The following is a 12,741-nucleotide window of genomic DNA, read 5'->3' as shown; positions in this document are numbered from 1 at the left end:
ATAATTATTTAATTAAATTAAATTTTGTTTTTTTCATAACATAATTATTAACATAATTTTTTTTTTGGTTTACGTTAACACCTGATTAGAAATTTCTTGCAGTGTAGCCTGGTTGGCTGATATGCACGTGAATATTTTTCGCAAGCTGGATTTTTTTATAGGTTACAAATGAGGTTAAGATCGAGCCCAAGCGTAGTTTTTACATTTTTTTAAATTTGCAGTTGGGTTAGGGCCGATCTAATTGGACATTTTTTTTTTTTATATATGCTTATTTGGCCGAGATAATTCCTCGTTAAATTAAACGAGAGAGTACTCCCTGCTTCACCGGCTGAACAAAATTGGGGGTGCTCCCTAGGGCACTGCGGTTCGCTGGCAAAGGCGGGTGCTCCTCAGGGCGACTGCAGATCGCCAGTGCTCCTCCGGGCGGATACGAATCGCTGGGTAGCGTGGTTGCTCCATAGGGCAGATTTGGACTGCCGGCCGATGTGGGTGCACCCCGGAACGTTGGCGAAAGTTAACTGGGCCCTTTGCACATGCGCTCGTGCTGGTTTGCCGAGGCGGCTGTGGCGGCCGTATCGGGAAACGTAAAATTTCAGCCTTTTAAAAGAAATCGAAAATTCAGCACTTGAAAATATTTAGCGAGAAAACCCACACAACTCACTTCTTTGCTTGAAATATTCGCGGGAAAAATCACTTTGCGAGAACTTCGAAATACCGCGTGTGTATTTTTTACCACCACTTTGCCGAATGGGAACCAATATAATTACACACGTCTGACTGTCACGCCGGTTTAATTAAGAAGGAAGTTAAAAAATCATGCGGCGTCGGTTTCGCCTTTTCCAGAAATTTCTGCCAGTTGAAAAATCCGCTATTTCGGCTTAGGACAAGCTTTTCAGCAACAGCTGATCGGAGAACTATCTGGCATTACCCGCAAAAATACTAATTAGTATTTTTTGCTAAACACTAATTTCCGACACTAAATTTGGCTAGGCATCTGGCTACTCTCCAAAGGTCGCTAAATACAATAATAAACGCCAGTTTTCAAGCCAAAACAAACAAACGTTCTTCAGGCGCCGCTACAGGGCCAGATAGTAGGAGTTACCCAAAGATTCGAACCCTAAAGTGGATAAAAGGCGAACCTAATATTGAATATTCCCCAGCCTAATGCAATTTTCTTTGAAAAGCTGCTCGCATCGTAAGTCCTCGGCCAGCATCGATGGTTTTACTAAACTGAAATCTTTAATCTCCCAAAACCGCTTTACTACGGCAGCAAGTGTGTCATCATCTGAATGATCAGCAGGGTCCTTGACAATGGCAGCCAATACAGATTTGCGATTTAGCATACTTGGCATCCGTTAAGAAACTATCCAACCAAGCTTGGTGTTTTGAAGCGTAGGCAAGGTGCTATCCAAATGAATTTTCCCTTTAGCGATTATTTCGAAGAACAGACCAGCACCAATTAAAAGATCAATTCATTGTGACTGGTTGAAACGAGGGTCAGCTAGCGAAATGTTTTGTGGCATCCTCCATCCTCTAGTATTTATATTGAAATTTGGCTGGTAATCAGTGATATTATGGATTACAACAGCTGCTAATGACGCACGACAGCTAGCATCCCGAGATTGCTCCGAAATATCGACTATCAGAGTTCATGGAGATTCCACTGTCCCAGAAAATTTTGTGTGCGATTGTCTAAGTTTCAAATTAAGTTGGCTAGCTAGTCGCGTAGTTATAAAGTTTAACTGAGAAGCTGAATCTGATATTGCTCGGCAAGGCATAAATGCACCAACTCTATTTTTTACTTTTTATATTTTTATAGCAGTTGGAATTCATTGGCATTGCATTTAAGGTTTGTGGTGGAGAGTGCGTTAAATGGTGATTAGGTTGTGATAATGGAGATGAGCATGACACTAGTGATGATGAAGTCGATGGTAGTGGCTGAGAGCCTATAGATGGGTCGGATGATGGAGATGAAACTGATGTCGATGGTAAGGATGCCTCTGGGACAATATAAAGTAATGAGTGGTAATTTTAATTTGCTTTGCTTCTCTATATCGAAGACTCAAACTTAAAAATCGGGAGCATTTTGGCAAATAATGATCTGTAGCATCGCAAAATAGGCAAATTGGATGTTTTGAGTTAGTAGCAGACGTAATCAGTACACTTGGGTTTTATCTATGCATGCTTTTACCCACCTGATGGTGTGGTGTTTGAATTACCACTGCTTGGTCAAAGTTTTCCATCATCCTGCACCTCTTATCCAAGAACGACTCCTTAGCAGTCCAGCTAGATAGCTCAGAGATTGACAAATCATTTTTCCATTTTTCACGGGTCCTTTGATCCAGCTTGTGTGTCACGATATGAATGAGAAATCCATCCACAATTTGTTGTGTAGTGGGCAGGGTACGGATTGCTCGAATATGCGAATACATCCAATCGCTGAGCTCCCGAAGTCCTTTAGCTGATCCCTTATCGACACATTTTAAACCGAATATTGCCTGAACTTGTGCCTGAAACTGTAAAACTTTATTATCATTCATTCATTCATTTATTCATTCATTTATTTATTCGCCAATGGATATATCCTTATCTGGCTATCAGCTAACTTAACTTAAAACTAAGTATTAATTAAAAAATACTCCCTAAGTAATTGCCTAAGCACATCCTTCTTGGATCCCAAAACCAATCGAATACTTAGTGGCAATGAGTTAAAAAGTCTTAAAGTTCTTAAGATTGGCTCATTACGCGCATAGTTAGTCCTCGCAGCACTTTCAAAAAATGGGATGATGGTACGGAGACTCCTGGCAAGGATATTGAATTTAATTGAGCTTAATATTAATGGACTATCTATATTACCAATTATAACATCATTAATAAAGAGCAAGCTCGCTATCGAACGGCGATCTTCTAGACTGCAGGTATGCAGAAGGCAATATTGGCTAGAGTAAGCTGGCAAAGGTTCCGAAAAGTTTAACGGCTGAAGTGCAAATTTTAGGTACTTTTTCTGCAGCCTCTCAATTCTATTGATATGGACAACACTTGACGGGTTCCAAATAAAGGAAGCATATTCCACTCTTGAACGCACAAAAGCTGAGAACACTATCAGTCGTGAGTACGGGTCCTTAAAAAGTATGGTGTTTCTTTTGACAAATCCGAACATTGCATATGCCTTCGGCAGAACATGGTTCATATGGTTAATAAACAAAAATTTACTGTCTCAGTAAGTGCAGAGAGTGAATGGTTATTGATAACATATGTAGAAAGAATATTTAAGATACATTTACTATAGCGAACAACATAACATTTATTTAGGTTGAGAGGTAAATAGTTCTGAATACACCATAAACTAATTTTGTTCAAGTCCGATTGTAGCAAATAGCTGTCATTTAAGGAATTCACTCGCATGTATATTTTAAGGTCATCCGCATAAAGAAGATACTTGGCAGATTGAATGCAGAAACAAATATCATTAATGAAAATAATGAAAAGCAAAGGACCAAGAGAACTGCCTTGAGGAAGACCAGAGGTTGCTTCAAAGAGGTTAGAAACAAACCCGCTGACCTCAACATGAAAGGGTCGGTTTGCCAAATAAGAAGAGATCCAATTTAGAAAAGAGCCGTGAATACCAAGCTTAGAAAGTTTTGCTTGCAAGGCAGAGTGAGAAACCTTATCAAAAGCCTTGGCGAAATCAGTATAAACTGTGTCCACTTGGGAATGTAACTCAAAGGCTTGTATGCAATGTTTAGCGAAAATAGCTAAATTCGAGGTAGTAGAATGACCAGGCATGAACCCGTGCTGATTAGGGTCAATATAAGTACGTATCAGGAAGGATAATTTTTTAACTACAATTCTCTTGAATAGCATGGCAATATTGCTTATTTTAGCAATCGGCCTGTAATTAGAAACCTCAGACTTGCTTCCGCCTTTATGAACCGGTAAAATTTTCGCAATTTTCCATCTAGAAATAAATTTACCCTGAAGTAGCGAAGACGAGAAGATCATCTTAAGGGGTTGAAGAAGACTGTGATAAAATTTTTTAAGAAAAAATGAAGAAACTCCATCAATGTCTTAATGGAGTCGTCAAATTGTGACATAGCTTCAGAAATGTCATCATCATTAATTTCAAGGGAACCACAAGCAGGCTCAAAATTGGCCGAAAAAAAGGAAGCAAATAAGTTTGCAATAGTTGTCCCAGAATTAGCTGTACTATTGTTATATGACACAGTTGACGGTATGGAAGAGTAAGATTTCTTTGAATTAATAAAACGCCAGAACACATTTGGATTTGACTTTAAGCTATTTTCAAAGTCGGAAATGTATTGATTATAAAGAAATTTATTAAGAAACTCAAATTCCCGCTTATGCTGTCTATATCTATCACGATCCAAAGGATTACCCCATCTAATGAACAGTTTATAGAACTTATTTCTTAGATTTTTATATTTCTGGAGACCTTTTGTATACCAAGGAAGCCTATAGGAACCCCGTACCTTGATTGAACACGTGCTGTCAAGAATATTTTTTAAAGCGACAAGAAAGTAATTGTAATTGGTCTCAATGCAAGCATTTGATAGCAAGGAAACCCAATCCATAGCCATGAGGCAATCACTTACGGCAACCAAGCTGGCATGATCAAAATTATACATAGGAATAAAGTTAACAACTGGTAAGAAATTATAAAACTCAATATTAAAGCATAAGGGCTTATGATGAACATCACAACTAGAAATACTAAATTCAGCAAGGTTTACCGAGGAATGAACAATAGAATTGATGAATACTAAATCTAGAAGCCTATGCAAATCATTAAAGATGTAATTTATCTGGGTGAGGCCCATACTATAACAATCATCGATAACAATAATTTCATGTGGCTGGTGTACATTACCAGGCACCATAGCAAGGGATTGCGGATCGCATGTATGGTCATGATCCCAAATTAAAATCTCCTGTCACAACAAGACCAACAGTGTCATCTATGCTGGCATGTAGGCAGGCAATGTTATTCATATGCGTCTGATAAAGCGTAAAGTCACTTCCAGGGGGAACATAAGAAGCAACTAATACAGTCTTCCCAGACAATCCAGATACCTTAACAGCCAACTGGTCCAGAAGAGAGTCCTCGTTTGAAAGTACAGCTGCGCAGCAGAAGAAGGTACGACGGACAGCCACACTGACGCCTCCACCTCTCTCGCACTTCATTCTGCTGAAGTCTCTATCCTTGCGATAGACATGGAATAAATTAGTATCGAAGAACTCATTGGAGTTGAAGTTGATGTTGAGCCAGGTTTCAACCAATATTATTATGTCGTAACCACTGTTGGAAGTGCTCATGAAGACAGACTGAGTTTTAGTTCTCATTCCAGATATGTTTTGAAAATAAATTTTAAGGCAATTAGTTCCAATTATTTTGACTGATGAATTCTCAGAAACTGTTGCCATAGTTTCATAAAGGAAGTCATGAAATGGTATCGAAAAATCCACATGCGGCCTTTTCCTCGCAAGTACAAAAAAGCCATTCAGAGCCGTACGCAATATTCCAGTCCGGGTACGTATTGGTAGTGGAAGATTATCATTACGAAGGTTATAGTTGCAATCCATTCGTCCAATCGTAGAAGACCAACTTGCAGATACTTCCAGAGTCGATGAGTGCCCTTGGGAGCGCAATGCAGAAAGCGCCTCATCAAAGAGAGACAACAGAAGAGAAACTTGTGGAGAGAGCAAGCGCCCGTTAAAATGTAAGATTTTAAAATCCCCCGTTGGCAACCATGAGGAAGTGAGCGGAACTCCAAAAACACCAGTAAACCATCCAAACGTCAGCCGAAGCGCCGATGCAGCGGGAGCTGAAGGGAGCGCAACGCGGAAGAGAGCGCTATATAGCAGCGGACACTTTTCAAGTAAGGAGCTGCACAAGGAAAAGGGCAATGTCATCCGATTTTGTTGTTGTTGCAAATATGGGTGCGAAGAGAGTGATAATTCAACGCAATCGCTCAGCCATCCACGAGTAAAGCGAAGCAGCGAGGCAGCAGGAAATGGATAGAGCGCCAATATGAGGAGCGCGCTACTATCATATGCATTGGGTACATCAGAAAAAGCAGCCGTCAAGAGCGACTGAGCGTATGAAGCTGCATGATGATGAGAGAGCGAAACTCCGAAGAGAGCGCCGTATTGTTGTTGATGCGAAAACAGCTGCGGCTGCGGGCCTTGATTCGTACGATGTAGAGGACGAGCGGCCTAAGCACCAGCTTAAGCATTTGTTGTTGGTGAAGAGGTTGAGAACTGCAGTTATAAATGATGCACAAAAGTGAACCAATAATGACGTCAGAGCCAGTGACGTCGATTACTGGGGGTTTTTTGATTGAAGCTTGGCAGGGGTAGATGTACGAAATGGTTCACCGCCCAATGTGTCCACCACAGTCGACTCCAAGTGCTCTCTCTCCCTGTGGATGAATCGGCTCACCTTAACTGATTGTGGCCAGAAATCACCGCTGAAGACAGTCTGATAATACTGCTCCGGGACTACAAGCTTAAAGTTAATGATCTTCAGTGTGCTGAGATCTACATCTTTTTTTGTTAGTGAATAGTATGATATGGTGTCAGAATTTACTTTTAACTTGTCAGAAACAAACTTGCATAGCGCCTCTGGCTTTGTGTTTACAGCGAATTTGCCAATATGCAAAAATCTTTTGCTGGGCAATACTGCAAGTTGATCACAAGCGAGCGCCGAACCAATAAATGCTTCTTGTTGTTACGATTCTTTTTATTGTTCTTGGAGACAAGCGTACTGTCCTCATTGGGAGGGTTATGGTCTGACACAACGGTATTGGTATGATGGGAAGTAGATGAAGCCGGAGGTTTATTGGCAACTTTTTCCTTCTTCCGCTTGTTGATGTTAACATTAGCCGGGGCATCCACAGATTCAGGAAATGCGATTTGAAACTTTGTATTTAAGTGCAAGTATAGGCTTTTAAGTTCACGAAGTTCTTCAATGATTTCGTCTGTTTTTGAGTGCGATTCAACAGATTTGGCATAATAGTTAGCAATTTTATTGCCTCTTCAGGCAAATTAACACAAGAAGTGTGGAAAGTGCAATGACAAAGCGATGAACATCGAACCGCCTCAAAACCACGAAGTTGCGCATGCGTAACGTCAACATTGCACTCAGAGCACGTAAATGGGGTCATAACGAAATGAAAAACGCGTCTGCTCGCAACGAAAGCTGATCAAATCGATTAATAAGGAAATTTAAAGCCTTTTCTTAATTTTCATTTGAGGGCTCGAGCGATCGTATGGTTTCCAAAGCCACGCCGCCTAAAAAGGACCTCAAATATTGTAATTTTTCAATATTACTTAGCTCGTCATCATTTCCAATGACCGTGGTAAAAGTTGCAATAAACTCCGGCCATTCTGAGTACGATCCTTGAAAACGAGCATTCTCTAGATTTGGCAATCGAGGCTTTCTAAATCTGAAAGAAAGATCCGCATTGTTTATAATATCAAAGGATGTAGAATTGGCCGCTGTGGAACCCGGCAAATGCAGTTTGCGCAGATCTGCTAAGGCCCGATTTCGTTTCGCCTTTAAATCCATTAAGACTGCGGAAAATTGAAGCCGCGTATCTTTATTAAACTCCGAAAAGTCTAGTTTTTCCAGCGAAGTCTGTGTAGAATCGAATTCCAAGTTCATAGAGTTTACCCATTCCAGCCGCCCGAGGACATCAGATTCATCAAACTGCTTACTAGCTCCAGCAGTTAAATAATCTTTCATTGCGTTTAACTGCCGGAACGCACTTTGGCTCGCTAAAAAGCGATGTCACTGGGAGCATCATTGAATCGCGTCTCCTGGGTTAACCATTTTTTAGTTGTCTGACCGGACTCAGAGGGCAGGAAACACCCTATGCCTATTGCCGCGCAAATGTACACCGAGCGTCGCCAACAACGCAACGGAACCTTTGACTTTGTTTTTGTTAGTTTTACCGAAATTTTTCCCTTGCAACAGCGGAATGACTTGGCAAAGTAATGTATGTGATACACATACACGGCTATTTACACCTATATGTATGCAATATACGCTTTTAACAACAATTAATTGCGATTGATTTTATGTTTAATGTTTGCAGCACAGCACAGTTTTGATTCTTTCACAGCGCGAAAATGGTCAAAAAAAAAAAAAAACAACCGGCCGGCCGGCCGGCAGCGCGCACATAAAGTGTTCGTGTGTTTGTGACTGAGATGCAGCAAACGACAGCGAAGATAAGTTATTGCTTAAACGATATTAAACAATGTTAAAAACCGACATGCATTCTCCGATTAAACGAATATCACGTCGGGGAAAAAAAACAACCAAAATGCCACCCTTTAGTTGAGAAATAGAAATTAAACGCACGATAGGTTCAGTTGAAATTATTTCTTGGTTATATTAGCTGTGCTCGGAGTTGCAGCGGAGCTTGTATAACTGCCTTGCCGAAAGCTTGACTTCAAATTTTTGTACATGTTTTCGCTGTAGCTCAGCTGAATAGATACCGCGACAAATGTAGCGAGATAAGAAAGGCGAAGAACAATAAACATGCAAAGCTGTATAACAGCCCTGCGTGTGCAGCGCACACCTATGAGCATTTGAATAGGTGCTGGCGGTCTGCTCTAAACAATGATATAATATTTGATTTTAATATTTATTATCGAAAATTGTTTATAATTGCCAAATGTATACATACACATCAAAAGCTTAAATAAACTTATAACTTCACGGACTATATACCTACCAACACCTGGTAAAAGCTAATTAACCTTGATATTTAAACTCGAAAACTCTTTATGTATGTATGTCTGCATGTATAATTCCACAATAAATTAACCAAAATGTTCAATTGTGTAAATTTGATGGTGCTGGTTTAAACAAATTATACCCTTGCAGAAGGTATTATAATTTCAGTCAGAAGTTTGCAACGCAGTGAAGGAGACATCTCCGACCCTATAAAGTATATATATTCTTGATCAGCATCACTAGTAGAGTCGATCTAGCCATGTCCGTCTGTCCGTCCATCTGTCCGTTTCTACGCAAACTAGTCTCTCAGTTTTAAAGCTATCTGCATGAAACTTTCCCAAAAGTTGTCTTTCTATTGCAGGTAGTATATAAGTCGTAACGAACCGGATCTGACGACTATAGCATATACATAGCTCCCATAGGAACAATCGAACATAGTTTTCACAAAGTTTCGCAAATTAAAATCGTCTCGAACTACTGCGTTCACAAGTTTTCGCGTTATTAATACAAAATAGTATTAAATTTTCATGGTGACCCCGACGTGATTAGCAGTAGAATTCGCGAGTTTTAATTTTTTTCGGTGAAAAACTATAAACATTACCAACATTACCAAAACCAATTTATTCGTGTCGGTTCGGCCAATAAATTAAATTGAACAATATTTCGTCGCTGGAATTTTTCTGCCGTTCCTGAAGTTGCGGTCGACGTTTCGCCAAATTTAATTGCTTAATTTGCTGCTGCCGCCAAATGAAAGTTAAGAAGGAAGTTGCAATTATCAAGTCGGCCATCCAGGTATAGAGAGCCAAAAGTTGAAAGTTAATCTGTAGCGTTTTGTCAATTGTGTTTTGGCCCATCTTTCAACTTTTTGCATTCGTGTAAAAATCGGTAGATAGTGAGCATTCTAACCAAGAAATAAAAATTTGCATGTACTAACAACCAAAATTCTACAATAAACATAATATATTTCGAATTATATGTGAATCGCTTTGGCCAAAAAATAAGCAAATAAAATACTTGTCGTCGACCCAATTAGTGCGAACTTAATTCCCCCAACTTTCGTCGTTGTGAGCACCAATTTAGGGTATAAATAAAACAGCTGGAAAAAAGTGCAAATTGTGAAAAGTGTAGCTCTCAGAAAATTAGCGGCAATAACTTTCGCCGCAGTTTGTCCGAACATTTCCCGCGCTTTTCAGAATTTTCCCGCGCTTTTCCAATTTTTCCGCGCTTTTCATAATTTTGCGCGCATTTTGGCGTCAGGCTTATATATTCGTTGCACTTAGTTATCGGTCAGTGTATCATTCTCCGTTAGCATTTGCATAGGAAGAGCCGCTAGCCGCGTACACATACACACGCACACCGACGCCGCTGCTGCTATTTCGAGTTATCTTTTGTCGTTTTCGTTCTCGATCGCTGCAGCAGTGCAATTTTCGGTATGCCTAAACGTTTGTTCGTTTTTTCGGTACGCTTGAGCTTGGGCGGTAGCTCTCCTACAGTGCGTGCGTGCGGCATATACTGTCGCAGGGTTTATCTAGAGATTCTAAATACGCACATTGAAAATGCTTCCCTTTTGCAAAACCAAATAGAAGTGAAAGATGCAAAAGATGTATACCGCGAAGAGTTGGAAGAGAGGGCCGTAATGACAAAGTCATTGCTGATTTCAATTTTAAATAAGTCCAAACAAAATAATATCGAGAAATCCGCTCCGCCAGCAAATCGCCCGCCTCAATGCCGTCTGCCGAGCGTTGCTCTCCCAACTTTTAGCGGAAAACACTCCGAATTTAAAAATTTTATAAGCCTTTTCGAAACTTTCGTTGACAAAGATGACACTTTACACGATATTGAAAAATTCAATCATTTAATTTCGTGTTTAGCTGGAGACGCTTTAGGAACAGTTAGGGCCTTCCAAGTTACTGCGGAAAATTATCCCAAAGCCCTTGCTAGCCTGAAGCGGGTGTACGATAATGATTGTCTTATTTTTTTTGACAACATATCGACACTTTTTAATTTGCAAAAAATTTCCCAGCCTTCAGCTACAGCCTTGAGAACCCTCATCGACACGGTCACAGCCTTGTATGACTCATTGCTGTCTATTGGGGATGATAGACGCATTACTAATGCCATTTTAATACATCTGGTAATGAGCAAGGTCGATGCAGGAACTAAAAGAAAATGGGAAGAACAGTTGGATTATACTTCGCTTCCACTTTGGAGCGAATGTGAGGCGGCCCTCAACAGGCGTTACCAACACATGGTAGCAGAAGAGGCTTCCAAGCCTAAAACTGTTCAGCAGACCCAATCTAACCCTAAGAAGAATGGAAATAGGAGTTTTTCGTTTGTCGCTGCCAGGAACGACTCTGTTCAATGCATGTATTGCAACTCAGCAGAACATCAGATTGGAAACTGCGCTTCCTTCGCAGCCCTAACAGTTCAGCAAAGATTCGATTTCGCTAAAAGAGCACCCTTATGCATTAACTGCTTAAGAAAGGGTCACACTGTCAAAAAATGCAAATCGAACAGATGTAGAGTGTGCAATTCCTCACATCACACTTTGCTACACATATATGCCCCAAACACAAATCTCGCGTTGCCACCTCCTTCTCAGCCCACAGAGTCATTCTTGCAACTGCTGTTGTGAGCGTTCAAACAAAAAGCGGCGAGTTTGTATTAGCTCAAGCGTTGCTCGACTCTGGTTCACAAATAAACTTTGTAACCGACGAGCTCGCACAAAGGCTCAAAATTACAAGAGAGGACGTGTGCATGAGCTTGCGAGGCAGTGGTGGAACTAATGCCCAAGCCACAAAAAAAATACACACGATTGTGAAGTCGCGAGAAGGGGAACAGCCAATTGTCGTCCGATTTTTGGATTATGATAAATATTTCTGGTTATCATCCGGATCAAGCGGTGAACACCAGCGGGTGGAGGGTGCCTGAAAATATTCAGTTGGCAGATCCATTCTTCTTCAAGCCCCAAAAAATAGATATGCTTATCGGCGCTGAAACATTCTTTGAACTTTTATCCATTGGCCAGATAAAGCAGGGGCCTGAATTCCCCATCCTACAAAAGACAGTTCTCGGCTGGATAGTGTCAGACAGATGTGCCTCTGAAAATAATAAAAACGCTGAAAAAATGGTACATCTCAGCTGCCAGGAGGAAGCGTTGGAGTCAATTGACACAACCCTGCAGAAATTTTGGTCTGTGGAGGACTTCCCGCCCAAGGCTAAAGTCTATACTCCTGAGCAACAACTCTGTCAACAATACTTTGAGAAAAATACTCAAAGATTGTCGTCCGGTAGATTTTCGGTTCGTTTGCCGTTTAAATCTGACCCAAATACTCTTGGTTCGTCATACGAAGTTGCGAAACGTAGATTTTTGTCGCTAGAAAGGAAATTGTCAAAGGACCCTTCGCTGAAGAAGATGTATATTGAATTCATGGAGGAATATGTTTCACTGGGCCACATGTCCTCCACCAATGACAAAATTCCGAATACTCCGCACTATTTCATTCCGCACCAATGCGTTTTACGGCCACAAAGTACTTCAACTAAGTTGAGAGTAGTTTTCGATGCATCGAGCCGTACTTCTACGCAGGTAGCGTTGAATGACATCTTGATGGTAGGCCCAACTATTCAAGAGGAGCTGTACTCGACTCTGCTTCGGTTTAGATTGTATAAGTTTGCCCTTGCGGCCGACGTCAAAAAGATGTATCGCCAAGTGATGGTGGACGAAGCTGATCGTAACTTCCATGGAGACGAGATCCTTCTGAGTCCCTGAAAATCTTTAAGTTGAACACCGTTTCATATGGAACTTCGCCAGCCCCCTTTTTGGCGATTCGGTGTTTAATGCGGCTAGGAGAGATGGCGCAAGCAACTCATCCAAAAGCCGCAAAGGTTATTCAGAATGATTTTTATGTTGACGATTTGTTGACTGGCGCCGGATGCGTTGAGGACTTGCAAAGCCTTCGAGACGAGGTTTCTCAGGT

The sequence above is a fragment of the Drosophila elegans genome, unplaced genomic scaffold, assembly GCF_018152505.1.
Source record: "Drosophila elegans isolate 14027-0461.03 unplaced genomic scaffold, ASM1815250v1 contig_536, whole genome shotgun sequence".
Taxonomy (NCBI): domain Eukaryota; kingdom Metazoa; phylum Arthropoda; class Insecta; order Diptera; family Drosophilidae; genus Drosophila; species Drosophila elegans.
Note: the sequence above shows the minus strand (reverse complement) of the source record.